Source organism: Globicephala melas, chromosome 19 (genome assembly GCF_963455315.2).
Source record: "Globicephala melas chromosome 19, mGloMel1.2, whole genome shotgun sequence".
NCBI classification, from domain to species: Eukaryota; Metazoa; Chordata; class Mammalia; order Artiodactyla; family Delphinidae; genus Globicephala; species Globicephala melas.
Window position 1 is genome coordinate 46858963 of NC_083332.1, and position 18328 is coordinate 46877290.

General features: G+C 43.8%; 1 long non-coding RNA gene across 2 annotated transcripts; it reads right to left on the reverse strand.

The window, feature by feature from the left end:
• Positions 1 to 266: 266 nt before the first annotated feature.
• On the reverse strand, positions 267 to 16343 carry LOC132593938 (uncharacterized). 2 transcript variants are annotated; one of them, XR_009560048.1, is made up of 3 exons: positions 15571 to 16343; positions 14798 to 15386; positions 267 to 735 (listed from the first exon to the last, which is right to left on the reverse strand). It is a non-coding gene; the product is annotated as an uncharacterized lncRNA (long non-coding RNA). The 2 variants fall into 2 exon arrangements; XR_009560047.1 differs by lacking the exon at positions 267 to 735 and adding an exon at positions 10484 to 12513.
• Between the last annotated feature and the right edge of the window lie 1985 nt (positions 16344 to 18328).

Below are 18328 nucleotides of genomic sequence, written 5' to 3' on the forward strand. Positions count from 1 at the left end.
AGGTGATACCTCATCGTAGTTTTGATTTGCATTTCTCTAATAATTAGTGATGTTGAGCAGCTTTCCATGTGCTTCTTGGCCATCTGTATGTCTTCTTTGGAGAAATGTTTATTTAGGTCTTCTGCCCATTTTTGGATTAGGTTGTTTGGTTTTTTTTTAATATTGAGCTGCATGAGCTGTTTATATATTTGGGAGATTAATCCTTTGTCCGTTGGTTCATTTGCAAATAATTTCTCCCATTCTGAGGGTTGTCTTTTTGTCTTGTTTATGGTTTCCTTTGAGGTGCAAAAGCTTTGAAGTTTCATTAGGTTCCATTTGTTTAGTTTTGTTTTTATTTCCATTACTCTAGGAGGTGGATCAAAAAAGATCTTGCTGTGATGTATGTCAAAGTGTGTTCTTCCTATGTTTTCCTCTAAGAGTTTTATAGTATCCGGTCTTACATTTAGGTCTCTAATCCATTCTGAGTTTATTTTTGTGTATGGTGTTAGGGAGTGTTCTAATTTCATTCTTTTACATGTAGCTGTCCAGTTTTCCCAGCATCACTTATTGAAGAGACTGTCTTTTCTCCATTGTATATCCTTGCCTCCTTTGTCATAGATTAGTTGACCATAGGTGCATGGGTTTACCTCTGGGCTTTCTGTCTTGTTCCATTGATCTATGTTTCTGTTTTTGTGCCAGTACCATATTGTCTTGATTACTGTAGCTTTGTAGTATAGTCTGAAGTCAGACAACTTCCTATAGTGGGAAGAAGAATAAAGCAGAGTTATGAAGCTGGGCAGGCTATAATTTGATTAAACTTGATTTGATATAGCAACAATGAAAAACTTTGGTAGACACAATAATTTGTTTTTGTTGTAAAATGTAATATGTATTTGGAAGAGTACATATATACAGTTTAAAGTATAATCGTAAAGCAAACAAGTATGTAAATTACCTCCCAGTTCAAAGCATGGAATATTGCCCACCCCTCAGAAACCCCAGTCCCCACTGTGAATTCCTTCTTGATCATAACCTCCGTCTCCAATAGAGGTAGACATTTTCCTGGATTTTACGGCAATCGTTTCTTTGCTTTTCTTCAGGGTGTTTTAGTTTGTTTGTTTTGTGTTTTTTCATTTTCATCTGGCTTCATTTTATTTTCATTACATTGTAATATTTCACTGTCCAAACAGAATGCAAAGTAGCCTTGTTGATGGTTACATGGTTGCTGCTCTGAACATTCTATGTGTCCTGTAGACATGGTCACGAATTTCTCTCAGGTGGTGCTTCTTGTACTTGAGAGCTCATCACCACCACCCGGAGAGTTCACAGGTGGCAGGGCCTCACCCTCAGAGTGTCTGATTCAGTGGAAGTGGAGTGGGATCTGAGAGTTTACACTTCTAACAGGTTCCCAAGTGATGCTGATACTGCCAGCCAGGGCTGGGACAACACTTTGAGAACGACTACTTTAAGTTATGGAAAGGGATTTGCTGGATCAAGGGATGTGCATCTTTTCAGCTTTACTAATTAATGCAAAACCATTTTCCAAGGTAGTGTCTGACATTCCTACCAGAAGTGTATGTGTTCCATGGTTCTATTACACCCACGCTAACACTTATTATTATCAGACTTCAATTTTTGCGAAGTTGGTGGCTATGGACCTTTTCTCTCCTTGTGGTTTTGATTTGCATTACCTTAATTCCAGTGAATTGAACATTGATTGGTCATTTCACTTTCTTTTTTTGTGAAGTGCCTTTTCAAGTCTTTTGCCCATTTTTCTGTGGATTATCTGTCTGTCTTTTTCTTACCAATATGTCAGGACTATTAATTGAAAAGGCCACAAAATTTTTTTCATTAATTTTTAAAACATAAGGAAAGCTTAGTATCGTTGAATATCTTCTTTAGTAATAGGAGGAGCAGGTACAGAAGAGAATTCTTTAGGTAGCCTCTCTTTTGCAAATGGCTTGAAAGAAATAAGTTAAGGACTTTTTCTCCAAACAAGCTACTGACTGTAGAGGCAAAACCACATAGAAGAAATATCAGCATTCTTCATACGTTCACTGAAAATGTGTCTGTAAGCACAAGGCCATCTTTAAACAGTAATAATGCAACTGAAATAGATCATTCAAAGAAAGGAGACCTATTATTGAGGCCAACATGGCCATCGACACTTGTTAGCTTGTCTCTGAAGAACAGAATTCTGAGCAGCAAAAGCTTAAAGTGAATGAAATTGTATGCAACTCTCAATCTAATGAAAATGCTTTGGGCTCTGGGCCAGAGAATAGATTTGGACCACGGATGCAACTTTTTTCAGGGTCTTAAATTTAAATGGTGAATTATTTTTAAAGTATCATCCTACTCAGTCTTTTGGAATAGAAACGTGTTTTTTCAATTTAAAAAAAAAACATCATTTCAACATAAGGATGGAATGCAACATCTTTTTCTAGAAAAGCTGATACTTCATTCTAGTGCATGCTCAGCACAGAATACTGATACATATTATAGCCTCCCTCAACCCATGAAAAACACACACACACACTCCACGCATACAAATGTACACAGAGACACATTATATACATAGTACGCACACACACAAAAACACACATACACACACGTATATTAAATATACACACATAACACGCACACGCACACAGTTTGTGCCTAGAATACTTGAAACAAATATGCATGTACATCAATTTAGCATAAAGGGATATATCTTCCACTCTGAAAACGCTAAATATTGTATCTTCAAAACATTTATAACACTCAGTTTCTCAACCAGTCAAGAACAAAGGAGCCATTTTAGAATTACTAGTTTGTGTAAAAATTAATTATCTAGGAACTGAAGTTAGTTGCTAGAGAGGGAAAGTTTACCTCAAATTGTTGTTTATTTTAAGGATGTCATGCCTGAATAATATATAGAGTTGCTTTAAATACAAGCATTTAAAAGGAAAGATGTTGTTATGGCCCACGTGCTCATTCATTCTCTCTGTCTCTGTCTCTCTCTCTCTGTCTTTCTTGCTCACTTGGTCTTGCCCTCACTCTCTTACATAAATAAGGTAGTATTAACAGTATGTATAATTAGTACAACATTGTAAATCAACTATACTTCAATAAAATATTTTTTTAAAAAAACAGTAAGTGTGGATTAATTAAGAGATCTGCTCAGATGGGAAAGACCCCCCCCCCTTCCATAAAAGTCGTAATCAAGCTGCTTCCTAAAGCTTGCTCACTGCCCACCCCCATGTACCTCAGGGCTCAGTGGGTGGCAATGGCCCAGCTGGTTCCATATGGACCCAGTCATCCCTGACTCTATTTCCAAGGCATTTACCTCCAGACTTCTTGTCCTCGGCCCTGTGCTCACAGCTCCAACCTCGATGGGGAGATGCTGCTAGGGAACACAGATTCACCTCTGACTTAGGAGCCCACCACTGGCCATGCCCTTTCCTCCAAGACCCTGGCCACGAGGAGGGAGCCAGGCCCCAATGAGGACTGGATGCTGCCAGCAGGGCCTCATATTCAGGGCGCTTTACTTCTGGGCACTCCATGGACCACTGTGGACCAGCTCTCTCTTTGAATGTCACAACTCTGGGGCTTGGAATCAAGAGACAAATGACAACCTGTCAGCCTGGGAAGGCCCCCTGGCCAAGGTGCCCTGCTTACCAGGACCATCACCAAGAACCTTGGCTGGGAAGCATAGGACTGCTCACAGGGACGTGGGCCTTCTCACTATACTCTTGGAGGAGACAGGAGAGTGACCCCCGTGCCACAGTCACAGTGTCTGCCAGCCTTCAGCTGCCTGAAGTATCTCCAATCATGTTCCAACCCCAAGGATCCAACCCTCTTGAAGTCCACGGATCTAAAGAAGCAGGACAAGTTCATCTGTCCTAAGTTCTCACCTTGCAGGACCTTGCTCTTCTTACCCTTTCACTTTTTCAATTTTCAAGACCTCAGAGTAGTTGGGGTATGAGACTACCACCTGCCTGCTCATTGCAGAGCTCTGGGGACCTGTTTTAGAACACTGAGATCATCACTAAAGGCTACAATCAGGAGGGTGTAATCCAGAAGGTTCTGAAAGAGCCCATGTAGGGGCCAGCTTTGGACTGTACCTATTCCCCCGAACTTGCCTCTGCCCCGGGAGAGTTCTGAATGGGGTCTTCCACCTCTTTCTCTGCAATGGCCTTGAACACATCCTTGCTTATTGACATAACCTCATCTCAGACGGTCATTTCATTTGTGACATCTCTTGATCTATTCACATATTTATCTATTCATCCAACAAACATTGGTGAAGTGCGTGCTGCTTACCTGACACAGTGCTGAGAATAGGAATCTAAAGGTGAATTAAATATACTCCCTTCCCTCAAGGAGCTTACAGCTCGCAGGAGACAGATGAGTAAATCAACAATTAGGGAACAAAGCGGCAAGTGCTGTTGGCTCCGGGGGAAGTGGAGACAGAAGCTTCTATATCGGTTATCATGTCCACACAAGTAGCGTTTGACTACCCACAGTGTCGTGCTCCTGACACCCATCCTTTCTTCCCAAGGTTTCCAGGGATAGATCCCTGAGCTAACCAGTTACTCCAGGTCACACCAGTGTGGACCAAGGGTCATGTTGATGTGGGTGGCTTTGACCTCTACCTACAATTGTAGGACCTCCATACTCACTCACAATTTCCCCCAGGTGGGAAGTAACCAGGGAGGGGGATGCCACATGTGCTCACATAAGTCCTCTGAACCTCCACTGGTCTCTGAGTCCTCTGCCACGTATGTCTCCTTATGGGTGTGCCTCGTCCTGCCACTGTCCAGGCTGTCATGAGGGCACATGGCTGCTGTCCCTGCAAAAGTACTATTTCCTGTCATTCCCAAAGCTGGTGGCATTGCTGTCTGCCAGTTTCTCCCTGCTGCCCAAGCTGGCGATGTCCCACATCACTGTGCCAGTCACTAGGGGAACCTCCTGAAACTGGAGCTGATAAGACCATGAGCACTCGGACCTACTTCAGGTTGAAATTTCCCAGGTCTACCTTCCCATTTCTACCCTTTGCCGTTGCCATCACCTGGAAACAACCACACTGCCAACGGAGAATCCCTTTCCTTCACTTTTATTCCACACTTAATCACCTTGATCCCAAATGCTCCTAGCTACCGTGTCCCATCACTCAAAAAGGCGTCGTGTGAAAGTCATTCTTGAACCTTTCACTTGTCACCAGAACTTAGCCCTGTGTCCCGGGCTTTGGCCTGCAAGAAGGAGGAGAGAAGGCTCATCTTCACAGTTGGAGGTATCCCATGTCCCAGATCATAGGGTCATCTACCCACCCCTTTGATGACCGTGTCATTCTTGAGTCAAACTTTATGTGCCTGACCCTCTCCTTGGGATGAATACTTTTCTAGAAGATTCCTTCATCTACCACTCAAAAATATTCCCAGCACAGCTTTCCACAGCTCTCCATCCCAGAAGTGTGGGAATCCCTGTGGGATACTGCTCTTAAATTGTAGAGCTCTAGGGCTTCCCTGGTGGCGCAGTGGTTGAGAGTCCGCCTGCCGATGCAGGGGACACGGGTTCATGCCCCGGTCCGGGAAGATCCCACGTGCCACGGAGCGGCTGGGCCCGTGAGCCATGGCCGCTGAGCCTGCGCGTCTGGAGCCTGTGCTCCACAACGAGAGAGGCCACAACAGTGAGAGGCCCGCGTGCCGCACAAAAAAAAAAAAAAAAAAAAAAAAATTGTAAGCTCTGTTCATGGACAGACAATGTTTCCCGGTATTCTTTGGGGTCCTTCACTTATCAGTTCAGATATTCTCATGTACCCTCTAAAGAAGAGGCAACTTAATAATGGGGAGTTCCCAGAAACCAAGAAGTATTGCAGATCCAGAAGCACCAACTTTTATTGGACCAATGGTACCACTTCCCATTCCCCACAGGGACCAACACATCCAAGGTAGCCTTCATGAGTGACCCACACAGAAAAAGATCTAAGAGCCCATACCCTTCCTCATCACCCTTTCTTTCAAGGGAGGGCAGCCTTGCATGGTGCAGTTACTTCTAAGAGCTCCTGGCCATGAGCGTAGCATTCAAACCTGGTACTTGAAGGGAGGGGGCTTCACATCCAGCTGAGACTGAGTGCTTAAGGGACTCTAACATCCTGCGCTTCCGTGCATGCCACTTCAGCGGCAACTTTTCTGGCTCCTAGAGGGCTTTTCTTTTTAACTAGTTCCAGATAAGTAAGGTAGTTGCTAACAGTTGGATTCTGGATGAGTGAGATGTTGCATAAATCCAGATTAAACCACTGAACAGACTGTACCCGAAAAGCACATTGTGTTAGATGCTTCTGTGTATCCATTGTGATCTTTTTCTATGCCTATAGAATGATGGAATTGCTGAAGCAGAACCCTGATGAAAGCTATTCACCATGTAGCATTTACCATCATATGGAAATGTCAATTCCATCTACCAAAGAGAATATTACAGGCATGTTCAATATAAAATGCAAATATAATAGCTTTGTGGACCGGATATGTCAGCTGTGTTTCACTTAAACCTATTACCTTGGCAGATTAAATACAGTTCCAGATCTTTTGCAAGGAAGATATTCTGATGAAGTTACATCTTATATCAGCTTTTGTGGCTCATCAGTTCAATTGGATATGAGTAGAATGGGAACACAAATGAGTGAGGAATAAGACTGAGTGGGACACAGCCATGGAAAAATAGGAGGATCTGCCCCACAGACCTTCCCTACCCACTAAGGAATGTTATTATTGGCTCAAGGATAAATCTCAGCAATTTGTAGCAAAGATTTATCTCTTAGGTGATGAAATAGGTGAGGATCCACCAATTCTCACCAGGCCTGCCTCACCACTTCTAAATCTTGCTACCTGCTTGGGTAGCGCAACTCAGCTGAGCAGAGGTGGGCCCAGCCTGTGCTCTGATGCTGACTCCAGCTTGGTGCTTCTGTAGCTATTTGGGGCACCAGCTCCCTTAGCTGAACTCAACAGTAGTAGACCCCTCTCTCGTTTGACCACACACTCCACACTCTGACCGCAGCTTCACCTTTAAACTCATGCATACATCATGCCTTGTCTTGCTAATGCTGCTGTCCTGCTGCATACAACTTCCCTCTTGAATGCCACAAAATCCCCATCGTTTCATGGTGCCAGCCAGTTCCTGCAAGGGCTTCCCCTGGACTGCCCTGTCTCACCTCCCACCCCACACCAATGGAAAGGTTGCTGGCTCCTGGAACAGCCCACTTTGAGCCACCACTCAGTAAGACAGGCTTGGTGGAAATTAACCAGCCCCATACAGTTTGTCCAGCACAGTTCTCTTGTCCCATCATTGCATGATCAGTTATACGCTTTGGGGGTTATACATCCAGCAGCGTTTCCCTGTGGACTTTTCCGAGAGAGCATCTTGCAAATTACTGCGTAGATCTGCAGAAATACTTGATCCTTTTTAAAAAGAGCATTCCTCTGTAGCGTCTATGATCCTTTTTGCTCCGTCTTACACTGATATGCAGTGAATGTTATTCCTTGATAACTATTTATATTTGTGGTAAAAAAAAAAAATGAAGAAATCCTGCTCAATAGTTCCTGCTCTAAAATACTCTACTTGGCTAATGCACAGCAAGCACTGAGACTTTCTGCCAAAGAAGATAGTAATCCACAGAGCAATGGTTTCTGGGCTATTGGGGTGAGAAAGGTGGGTGTGGTAGACAGTTGATAGTTGTGGAAAGAAGTTCTAGAAGGGAGATCTGGGCACGCAGGACTTGACTGCATAGTTGTGAACTGAGCTCCAGAGAGCTGGGTTCTCCTTTTGATTCTGTCCCAACTAGCTATGTGATGCTCTACTGGTTGAATCGTACTCAGCCGATTTTCTCCTCTACACAATGAGGTGGTTGACCTAGAAAGGTTTTTCAACTCCAGTCTTCTATGACACCATGAATATGCATTACCCAGAGGTCAGAGCAGATGGTTAGTTAGGAAGCTAGAAAACTGTAACAAAAGCAACAATTACCACCTTCTATTTTCATAGTGTTTTCTGCTGGACTTTGAGTTCAGCACTTTACATACATGACCTCATTTAATCCTCACAGACACTTCTGAAGGTTGGTATCATGCTCTTTACTTCACAGAAGAGGGAACAGTTCTCAGCACCATTACCCAATCTTGTTAGGATCATAATAATAAATAACAGAGATTCCAATCCTGCTGTGGAACCGACTCCACACTTACTCCTTGTAAGACATAGTAAGAAGTTCCAGACCCTTCTCTTACCACTCCCATTATCTGAAATTTTGCCATGCTTCTCTTTTCTTTATACTCTGAATTCTTAATTTATCCCCTTTCCTGGCTTCTCAAATGCATGTCTGTGTCTTTGGCTTGTGTGAAAGAGTAGCATAGTTTTAGCATAGAGTTCTGCATCCATTCTTTGCACCAAGATGGGGATCAATAAGAAAACAGCAAAAACAAATTTCTAAGCAGTTGCTTGCAGTATGAAATGTAAGTGAAGATATGACCCAGAGAGGCCAAGATTTAGCTCAAAAGAATAGCTTTATAAGACAGTCATGTAAGGACTTCCCTGGTGGTGCAGTGATTAAGAATCTGCCTGCCAATGCAGGGGACACGGTTTCGAGCCCTGGTCCAGGAAGATCCTACATGCCACAGAGCAACTAAGCCCATGTGCCACAACTATTGAGCCTGTGCTCCAGAGCCCGCGAGCCACAACTACTGAGCCCTTGTGCCACAGCCACTGAAGCCCATACGCCTAGAGCCCGCGCTCCGCAGCGAAGAGTAGCCCCCACTCGCGGCAACTAGAGAAAAGCCCACGCACAGCAACAAAGACCCAGTGCAGCCAAAAATAAATAAATAAAAATAAAATAATAAAAATTTAAAAAAAGAGAGACAGTCATGTAAAATCCTCTTCATATGGACAGAGATGCCTAACATGAGTCAATGTTAATTTTGCTGAGGCCATAATAAACATCGGGAGGTGGCAGTGGGAGACTTCTCCTAGCTGGTGACAGAGTTTAAATGCTCTCCCAGGCTTTGCATCTCATCACAGCAAACCAATTTTGTTCCTTTGAGAAAAATGCACCACCCCAACTGCAACAATCAGACAACTTCTAGCAAGTGGCAATTACTTATATGAAGGGTTCCAAGAAAGTGAAGGTGAGGTGACCCTTTGCCAGAAAGAAGTTTTGCACAAATTAAAGAATGGACTCCAAAGTCAGAACTGTGCTGTGAACAAGGTCATCCTAATCTCTATTTGCAAATAAGCAAAACTCTTCTGTTTCATCAATATATATTAGTAGTACAGTCAATTGCATTATTCACAGATTCTGTATTTGCAAATTCACCTACTCACTTAAATTTATTTGTAAATCCTAAATCAATACTTGCAGCACTTTCATAGTAATTGGTGGACATGTACAGAGAGGCAAAATTTTGAGTCATCTAATATGCACATCCCAGCTAAGGCTGAATGAGGTAACACTCCACCTTGTTTCAACTCTGCTGTAAACTAGTGTTCTTTTCACTGTCTATTCAGTGTCCTGTTTTTCACTTATTGTGCTTTTGGTTCACTGTTTAAAATGGCTTCCAAGCAGAGTACCGAAGTGCTGACTTGTGTTCTTAAGCTCAAAAAGGCTGTGATGTGCCTTAGAGAGAAAACGCATGTACTAGATCAGCTTCAATCAGGCATGAGTTTCAGTGCTATTGAACATGAGTTCAATGCTAATGATTTAACAATACATATTAAATAAGGTGTCTTTAAACAATAACACACATAAAACAAGGTTATGTATTGACCAGTTGACAAAAATACTGTGACCAGAAGCTCAAAGGAACCTAACCCCGTATTTCCCCTAGGAGCAATGGTTCAGTTTTTGCTAATTCAAATTCTTTGGTGACTTTATAGAACATAAGTACCAAGAATAATAAGAACCAACTGTCTTTGCAAATTTAGGAATTCCTGGCGATGTCTTGAGATATTTCTGGGGACTGCCCGGAGGCTATGGTACTAGTGATTTCATGCCATTTTCTGCTTCATGGGAGATGGGGGCTTACAAAACCATCCTCATTCCTCCTTCTGTGGTGCACATCTTTTCTCACCATTCAACTCAACCGGTATTAATTGAGTGCTCCAGAATGTGCTGCTGCTGGAAGATATGCAAAAGACGCGTTTAGCAGTCTCTGACCTCTGGGTTAGGGTTAGGTAAGATTACCTTTGTTGCAAAGACCAGGGTTAAGGTGGCAGGTGCAGCCAGGTCAAAAGGAAAGTGGAAACATCTTAGAAATGGCAGGGAAGAGAACAAGCTCTCGGAGGTATAGCCTAAAGGAAACAGGCTATTTTTCTAATAGTAACCTTGAACTGTTAATTTAGTGTTTCCTCCCAGGAACTCTGCAAAGGAAGTTCAGCTTTGGCCAGAGCTTCTAATTAACTCCAAAGTTTCTACCACATCCACAAACACCTAAAGACCACCCCAGTGTTCATTTCTTACCTGACAAAAGTCAAAAAACTGATGTAAGTGAGAATTACACCATAGGAAATCCTTTTTTCACTATGGGAAGTGGTTGCTGTATTTCCCTCAGTTTGATTATTTGGGGGACCTGTAATCGTACAGCTAAAAAAATATTATTTATGATACTGAGAATAAAAATAGTAATATTAATTTATTAAGCACACAGTGTACACCAGGACCTGTTCTGGGTGCTGGGAATACAGGTTTTAAGTGTCTCACAGTCAAATAGGAGAAACTCACTGTTGTAAAACTGGGGTAAATGCCATGAGAGAGGGAGGCAGGGTAGGGGGCTTGTGGCAGCACATGACACAAAGTGAGAGACTTGGGAGGGTGGATAATGCTTCTTCCTGGAACAGAGTCTTGAAGGTGAAGAAGGAATTGGCCAGATGAAAAAAGTAGAGTTGAACATTCCAGGAGGCGGGAACACCATGTGAAACCCTAGAGGCATGAAAGAGCTATGGGTAGGTATTGAATGACCTAGAGCATAGAGCAGGAGATGGAAGAGGTTCAAGAGAGAAGGCTTGGGAGAGGAAAGACCCAGATCATGAGGAGCCTTGAAGGCCAAATTAGGAAAGTGGAATCCACTGAAGGATTTCACTGAAGTCAGCAAAATAATCCCATTTGCACTTTCTCTAGATTAATTAGAAGTAGTACAGAGAATGCACTGTGTTAGAAAAGCCACTGGGGAAATAAGCCAAGAGAGGAGCAGTAGGAATGTAGTGAAAGAGAGAGGTTAGAAAGCAGTTAGGAGAGTAGAATTGAAAGAACTTGAAGAGCAGTTGACAATGGGGTGGGGCCGGGGGAGAGAGAAAAGGGATGCAGAGGAGGAACAGATTTGGGAATGATGATGAATTCAGTTCAGGGTGTACTGAGTCGGGGATGCCATGGACCAACCCAAGGAGAGGTCAGCATACAGCCAGATATCTGGGGCTGAGTTCAGGAAAGTGGTTTGGGCTGGAGGTTATAATTTGATGACTGATTCATATGACTACTGAAGCCAGGGGCTTACACTTGCACAAAGCTAAGTATGTACAGTTGAGACTAGAAGAGAGCCACAGAAACCCTCTTTGGGAGCACTAGTATTTAAGGGACTAAAAAGAAGGATGTCTGAGGTGACACCACCATCAATGAAGGAGAAAATCTAGCATAGAATAGTGTCAGAAGTGACAGAGGATAAGAGTGCCATGGAGGAGGGAGTGGTCAGTGGAATCCAACCATGCCAGGAAGGAAAGCACAGTTTAATTGGGCATTAATGACCTGAGCAGTTAAATGGGGAAGTAGAAATGAAAACAGAGTGCTCTGTGTAGAGATGCAAAAGGGGGTGAAGCAGTAAAGACGTGGCACATGTAGACGAGCCTTTGGCTAAACTAGATTTTCAGGGGAAGGAAAGAGATAGGAGCAAATAGCAGAGAGTGGAAAGTTAAGGAGGGTTCCTGCCACTGCCAGTTGGAACTTAGCAGTGGTTCTTAATTGCTGTCGGGGTACAGGGAGCATTTTCAAATTGCACATGACTACAAATTACACAGACTACAAGATGCAAATCTCATAGTGAGGGAGTGAGGTGGGGGAATGATAGGGGATCAAGAATACGGGAAGCATTGGGTCAGGGGTTCTGAAGAGGATTTTTTTTTTATGAGACCTATGACAGATAATAAAATGGCATCAGATGAAGACTCAGAGGACCCGTGAATGCCTCTTAGTAGCTTTCAACCTCAGGCAATTTCATCACCTCTCTGAGCCTAGGATCCTCATCTATGAAATCAGCTAAATACTAACTATCTTGCCTGGTTGTAGTGCGAATTAGACAGGATAATATGTGTGAAGAGCACCCTGGAAATTGGAAAGCCCTGTACGGTTGTGTGAGGAGATGGGCTCTCTTGCTGCCCTTCACCATTTGCTGAGGTGCTTTTTCCTGTTGAAGTTATTTCAGGTGCCGTGGAAAAGCTTTCTTCCAAACTAAAGGCAGGATCTCTCTTTCCTGGGGATTTCTATCTTTTTTTCCTACTCAGTTGCGATGAAGAGTTCTGTTGATAAATAAGAAGAAAAATGTTTTTAAATTTTTTTGATGTTAAATTACTACTAATCACTAATTGTCTTAAAAATTGATGGAGATACACATGAAAAATATTCAAACGTATTCCTTTCTAGATAGTTAATCCTCCCAGTTATAACCTTTGTGAAAAATCTTTGTGGCTCAATCACTACCTTAGATAAAGCTAACATTAGACACTGCCTGCTAAGATGCCAGTGACCAGCAGACCAGCAGGCCATGCAGATATCTATTTCCTTCCCCGCCTGATTGTTTTGAATTAGCACTTCCCTCTTGGTCCAACAAAACACACACTCCCATGATATTTGCCATGCAGTTGCTAATATCTATATTTTTTAATTAAAATATTTCACAGAAAGACTGAGTGTTTAAAAAATTACAAAATTAACAAAAACACCTGTGGTAGTTATTTTAGACTAAAATGAAGACTGCAAACTGTCATGCTATAGGCCAAGGCTGTCCCCACAAATATGCTTTATTTGACCTGTAGAATTTTTTTAAAATAACACTTTGAGCCAATATTTCAAAATTGATATTTTTTATATTTAAACATACCAATTTCTATTACCTCTTGGAACATTGAAAGGTCAGGCGGCACAAGGCAGGGCCTTTATTCCCGTAAATAAAAGTGAGTGGCTGTGTCTGAAGTTCATCCCAAGCCCCACTCCTCCCTATTGCCTCCTCAGGCTGGTACCCACAGATCCCTGGAGAGTTCAGAGTGTGTGACCCCTGGCTTAAAGTCAAACCAGTACAACACAATGGAAGGGGAGAAGTTTGTTTCTAATGATACAGTGGCTAAGATAAAGAAAAAGGAAGCCCAAATACCTGGGGTGGAGCCTGATTCTTAGCTCTTAGGCAGCATTCTGTCTGCCTTAGTATGGGGCTCTACAGGAGTGGAAGTTAAATTTCTTCCTTTGTGTACTTCTTTGTATGATAGAGATTAAAATAAAAGCAACTACTTCCTTTGGGAAAGGCCAAAGCATAGCCCAAAAGAAAAATCTGTATTACTTCAAAAGCTGAGGCAACTGGCCAAAAGATTCCAGAAGGCTCTCCCTAGCCTCACAAGGTCAAGAAACTTTGATAACCTGTGACGGCATGGAAAGACATCTGGTAGACCACACTTTACAGTTCGGAAGATAAAGCTCATTCTAAGTTTTATTAACACAGACATACTGGCCATGGCTGTTCTTTGCCACATAGAAGAAATTCCCAGGCAATGCATTCTTGCGCTCTCATCAAGGGGTCTGTTGGCTGTGGAATTTCCTATTCTCCAGCGCCAGAACAGAAAGCAACCCACCCCCACCCCCAGCTTTGGCCGACATGAGATTTAAAGAGGATCGTTTGTTTTCATTACAGCCCCTTGAAGCCATTCCTTCCCTCCTCATTAATGAATTTCCAGTCTTTCATCAAAAAACAAAAACAAAAAAACAAACACAAAAAAGGACCTGCCAGAGGACATGGTTAAGTGGCTCGCGCGTAGCGATGCCGGCTTTAAAGAGAGGAGACGGCCATTTACTGATTGCAAGGAGGGGTTGACATCCTTGGTTAGTATGCTAATTTCATCTTCTGCATTTAACATTCAGATCAGGTCTGTACAGGCCCTCCAGAGTGGCAGAGTCCAGGGATGGATGGCTGTCTGCCTTGCAGCATTGAACATTCAATGCATGAATTACATAAATGCCCAAACATTCCGTCTGCTCCGACTTCACTCTCTTCCTCCCTCTGCGAGAGACACACAGACACAGAGCCATATACATGCAAGCAAACACACGCGTGCACGTGCACACACACACACACACACACACACACACACACACACACACACAGACCCTATAGACACAGGTCTCTATGAATGCTGAAGAAATGCAGTTTAAGATGCCCGAGCCATCCACAACTGGCTTAATTCCTCCTCCTTTGAGTCTCCAAGGCACACTTCTGCAGGATATATTTCTCCTGCTCAGGAAACTTGCAATGTACTGGGGTGTCTGAAATAAGGAAGCAACATGAAGAGTAAATCCCCTGTGAGAAGGAGCATGTCTTTCTGTTGACCTTCCAGTCCTGGAAATCCTAACAAAAAACAAGAAAACAAAAAAACCCAACTCCACTCATCTGTAGGGGAACAAGACAGCTCAGTTAACTGAACGCCCAGAAAGAAGGAAGATCCAGCTCATTTTATTCTTTGGGGTCCCCACTTTGTCGTGTGTGTTTGGAACCCTGTGTTAAGAGTCTTAATTCATCATGGTTGGCTTTGGACTCACCAAGTCACAGCTGGGTGACAACAGAAGACGAATCCCAAACTAACTCCCACATGATGGTCCAGATGTCAAAGACAATCACCTGGCATGTTTTGCCAGAAGCCCGGTCAAGGGAAAACTGAATTTCCTCAACCTCCTTTTCCCAGCATCTTTCTGTAATATTGCAGCAGCTTCCTGGTGACAAACAGAGAATCAGCAGCTCCTGTTACCAGAAGGCACACTTGGAGGTTGCTTTCAATAGACAGAAGCTATTTTGAGCAAGCAGGGGCTCCCACTAAAAGAAAAGGACAGGTTGGTCTTTATTATTTTGTTTTGTTTTGTTTTCTCAAAGTATGACATAACTGTGTCACCTGGCATGCCATGGCTCTTTCCTCTGGATGTTCTTGTGATCCCTGGCTCTGTTCCCTGGTGCCCACATAATATTCCATTGTCGGCTGAGGAACACTGGGCAGTTCCTGTGGGAGCCTCCAACAGGAGTGATGGGTGTTTTCTCTGAGCTGCAGACTTGATTTGACCGGATTTTTTTTTTTTTTTTTTGGCTCTGGTCCAAGATGTTTTCCTGTCATCATTTCACTGTCTTTTCCAGTAATCCCTTTTTTAAACATGGCCAACAATTAGTCGATTTATCTCCACCCCCGCCCCCACCCCCACCCCATCTCCACACAAACACACAGTCCACTGAGCCCCATCACTGTCTTGTTTTGCCTTGAAGTCTAAGAAATTACAGCTTCTCATTAGCCGGAGAGCACGTTTGGAACGGCTTTGTATTTACTCACTTAGTAAGTGATGCTGGCCTTTTTAATTACTCTCCCTCCGCGTGCCATCAGAGAGCTGCGAGCTGTTCCAGGCAAGCCAAGAGACTGCATGTCCTCCGCCAGGCGGTTGGAAGTAATCGTGTTTTACCTCCCGGCTGCTGCTTTCTTCCTTTCCTGTCAGCAAGCCAAGGAATCCCCCCAAAGCTCTTACGTAGGAGATACCAAAACTGTGAGTCACTTCTGGCTCCCCGAGCAGAGGGAGTCCAGGGCAGGATGCACGGAACAGCAGACCCAAGATGGGGCTTTCCTCCAAGCCACCAGGAGCCCTGCAACCAGATGTGCAGCCAGCGCTTGGTTTTTCTTGCTGTTGCTCCCTCTTTCTCCTCCACCCTCATCCATTCCTTCGTTTCCCAGCACGTTCCTCTTTTTCTCTTCCTTTCTGTGTTGCCGACAGCCGCAGACCCAGCAAGAGCTGGGTCCCTCTCGCCTTCTGCTGTTTCTTTCCCCTGCAGCAGGCTTTGGCTGCTACCTCTGCGAGCCGGATCACCAAAGACACACGACTCCCTCACAATGAATAATCAATACAGATATTGATCTGTGGAAAATGTTTGTAAATTCCTGAAAGGGAATCAGGAGCACGGGGCAGGGAGGCTTGTGGGGGACGACGCTGAAGTGCTGGTGGCGGCAGGCAGCCGAACTGGATTTGGATCCCAAGGCTGGCTGGCTCCGAGGTGACGGTACCGGAATGCGTGCGAACGAGGGTGCGCGCGTGTGAGTGCGCGGGTGACGCCGGTGTTCTGTATTCCCCTTTCTCTACAGCTGCTTCCCCCGAAGAATCAAGAGCCGAATGGTCGGGAGCCCCCGTCAGTGCCATGCCTTGGCTGCGGGCCAGCACTGTTTTGTTTTCATTATCACACGCTACTTTGCAATTTGCATAAATACAGGGTTATTTTTTATCGTGTCGCCCAAAAGATAAAAAAAAAAAAAAAGAAATAGAAGTCTTTGTTGTGTGCAAGAGGAGCTCGCTGCACTCATCATGGCTAAGGATTTAGCGTATGTAGAGGGCTCCAGAAGAAATACCGGCAAAGAAGTGGTAATCACAGAGAGAAAAGAATAGAGGAGAGGCGAAGAGAGGGATTGAAAGATAACTGCAGGGAATTCAGCTTGGTAGAACCAAATATTAGGGATACGTTTTCCTCTATGGAGAAGTGGTAGTGCCTTAGTAAAGCAAAGAAGATATAAAGACCACCAAGGTCTAACCAGTGCCCTGTATGGTATACACGTGTCACTCTTCCAGCTGGAATGCACTATTTATCTTTGGTGGAAAAGGTACACAGGACGCTGAACACAAACTTGCTTTTTCTGCCTCATCCAAAACCTAGAAAGTATGGGAGCAGATGGAATGTTTCCAGCAGGCGAGACATTTCAGACCTTGGTCTTTTTTCCCCTCTTCCCTACAGCCTGAGCAGCTCAACGGAGTCTCCTGAACTGCACTTGCCCTAGTATTGAATGGAATTCATCCTCCCCTTGGCTTTTTCACCTTCAGAAAAGTGGGTACAGGAGTGTCAACCTAAACGCAAGCTTTGAGTGACTTTCTCCTGAGTGCTTGGAGTCCTGGCTGCAGAGATGAGGCCTCCTGAAGTTATGCCCCCACGTGGATGGCAGGCATGCTCACGGGTCCCAGGAAGTAGCACCTTATGTCAGAAAAAGCTTCTAGCTCTCTCAGGCCATTGGATGGTCCCCCCGTCTTCGATTTCCTATCCTTTCACCTCTCCCCCACTTACTCTGTTTCTGTGATTCGGTAGTAAAATCTCTTTGGGATCATTCTACTCTCTTCTCTCACTGCTCTAGCTGTCTCCTCCTGGCCTGGCAACAGAAGGGATGCACCTCCTTTGAGATAGCCATCTAGAGTAAGACCTCCACATGAGGACTCAGTTCCAGCACCCCCCGTCCTGAAAGGAGCGGTCTGCTTTATCAGCCAGCAGCAGCAGCGGGAAGACGGATTTTTTTATTCCCTTTCTGGCTTCTGATTAGCTCCAGCAATCCAATTAGCAGAGGAATTTATATCACACAGGCTGAGGTGCCCCTACTCATCACAGCAGCTCAAACGCACTCTTAAATTCTGCCAATAGTACATCTTCCTGTGACGTAGATTAATTACAGCGCCAAGCCTTCCCGAGTAGATCTACCAGGAAAGGTATATATGAATATCAGAATTAAAGAAGAGGCAAAAAGCGATGACTTTTGTGTATCACCAAGGATGCACGAAGGCTGCCTTGTGCACCCTCCACTCTGCGCATCTCCCATTGTTCTAGTGTGTATCAAAGAGGCCAAGCGAGCATTACAGAGGATTCAGAAGTGGCTAAAGCATGGAACACCTGTGCATTTCCTCCCTATCACTGACACATTTATTATGAAACTTCAGAGCTCTTAGACACTGACTAATTTCCTGCCTCCAGCCTATACTTCCCCCAAAAGAGTTAAACTATTTAAAGTAGCTCCATGGAGAGAAATGACATTATCTTCATTGTTATTCCATTCCAGTTGGGTACAACTGTGATATCGTTGTACCCTTGCATCTATCTACAATTTCATTCCAAATTTATCCTTACATTCATCAATCTCTAGCATCTATCTCTCCATTCATCTCTCTATATTCATTTATATATCAACTATTTATTCTATTTCCCAGTCATCTATTCATCCATGTGCATCTAGCTATCCATTTTCTAACCATGTATTGATCTATGAATATCTTTCTATTATCTGTCATCTACTT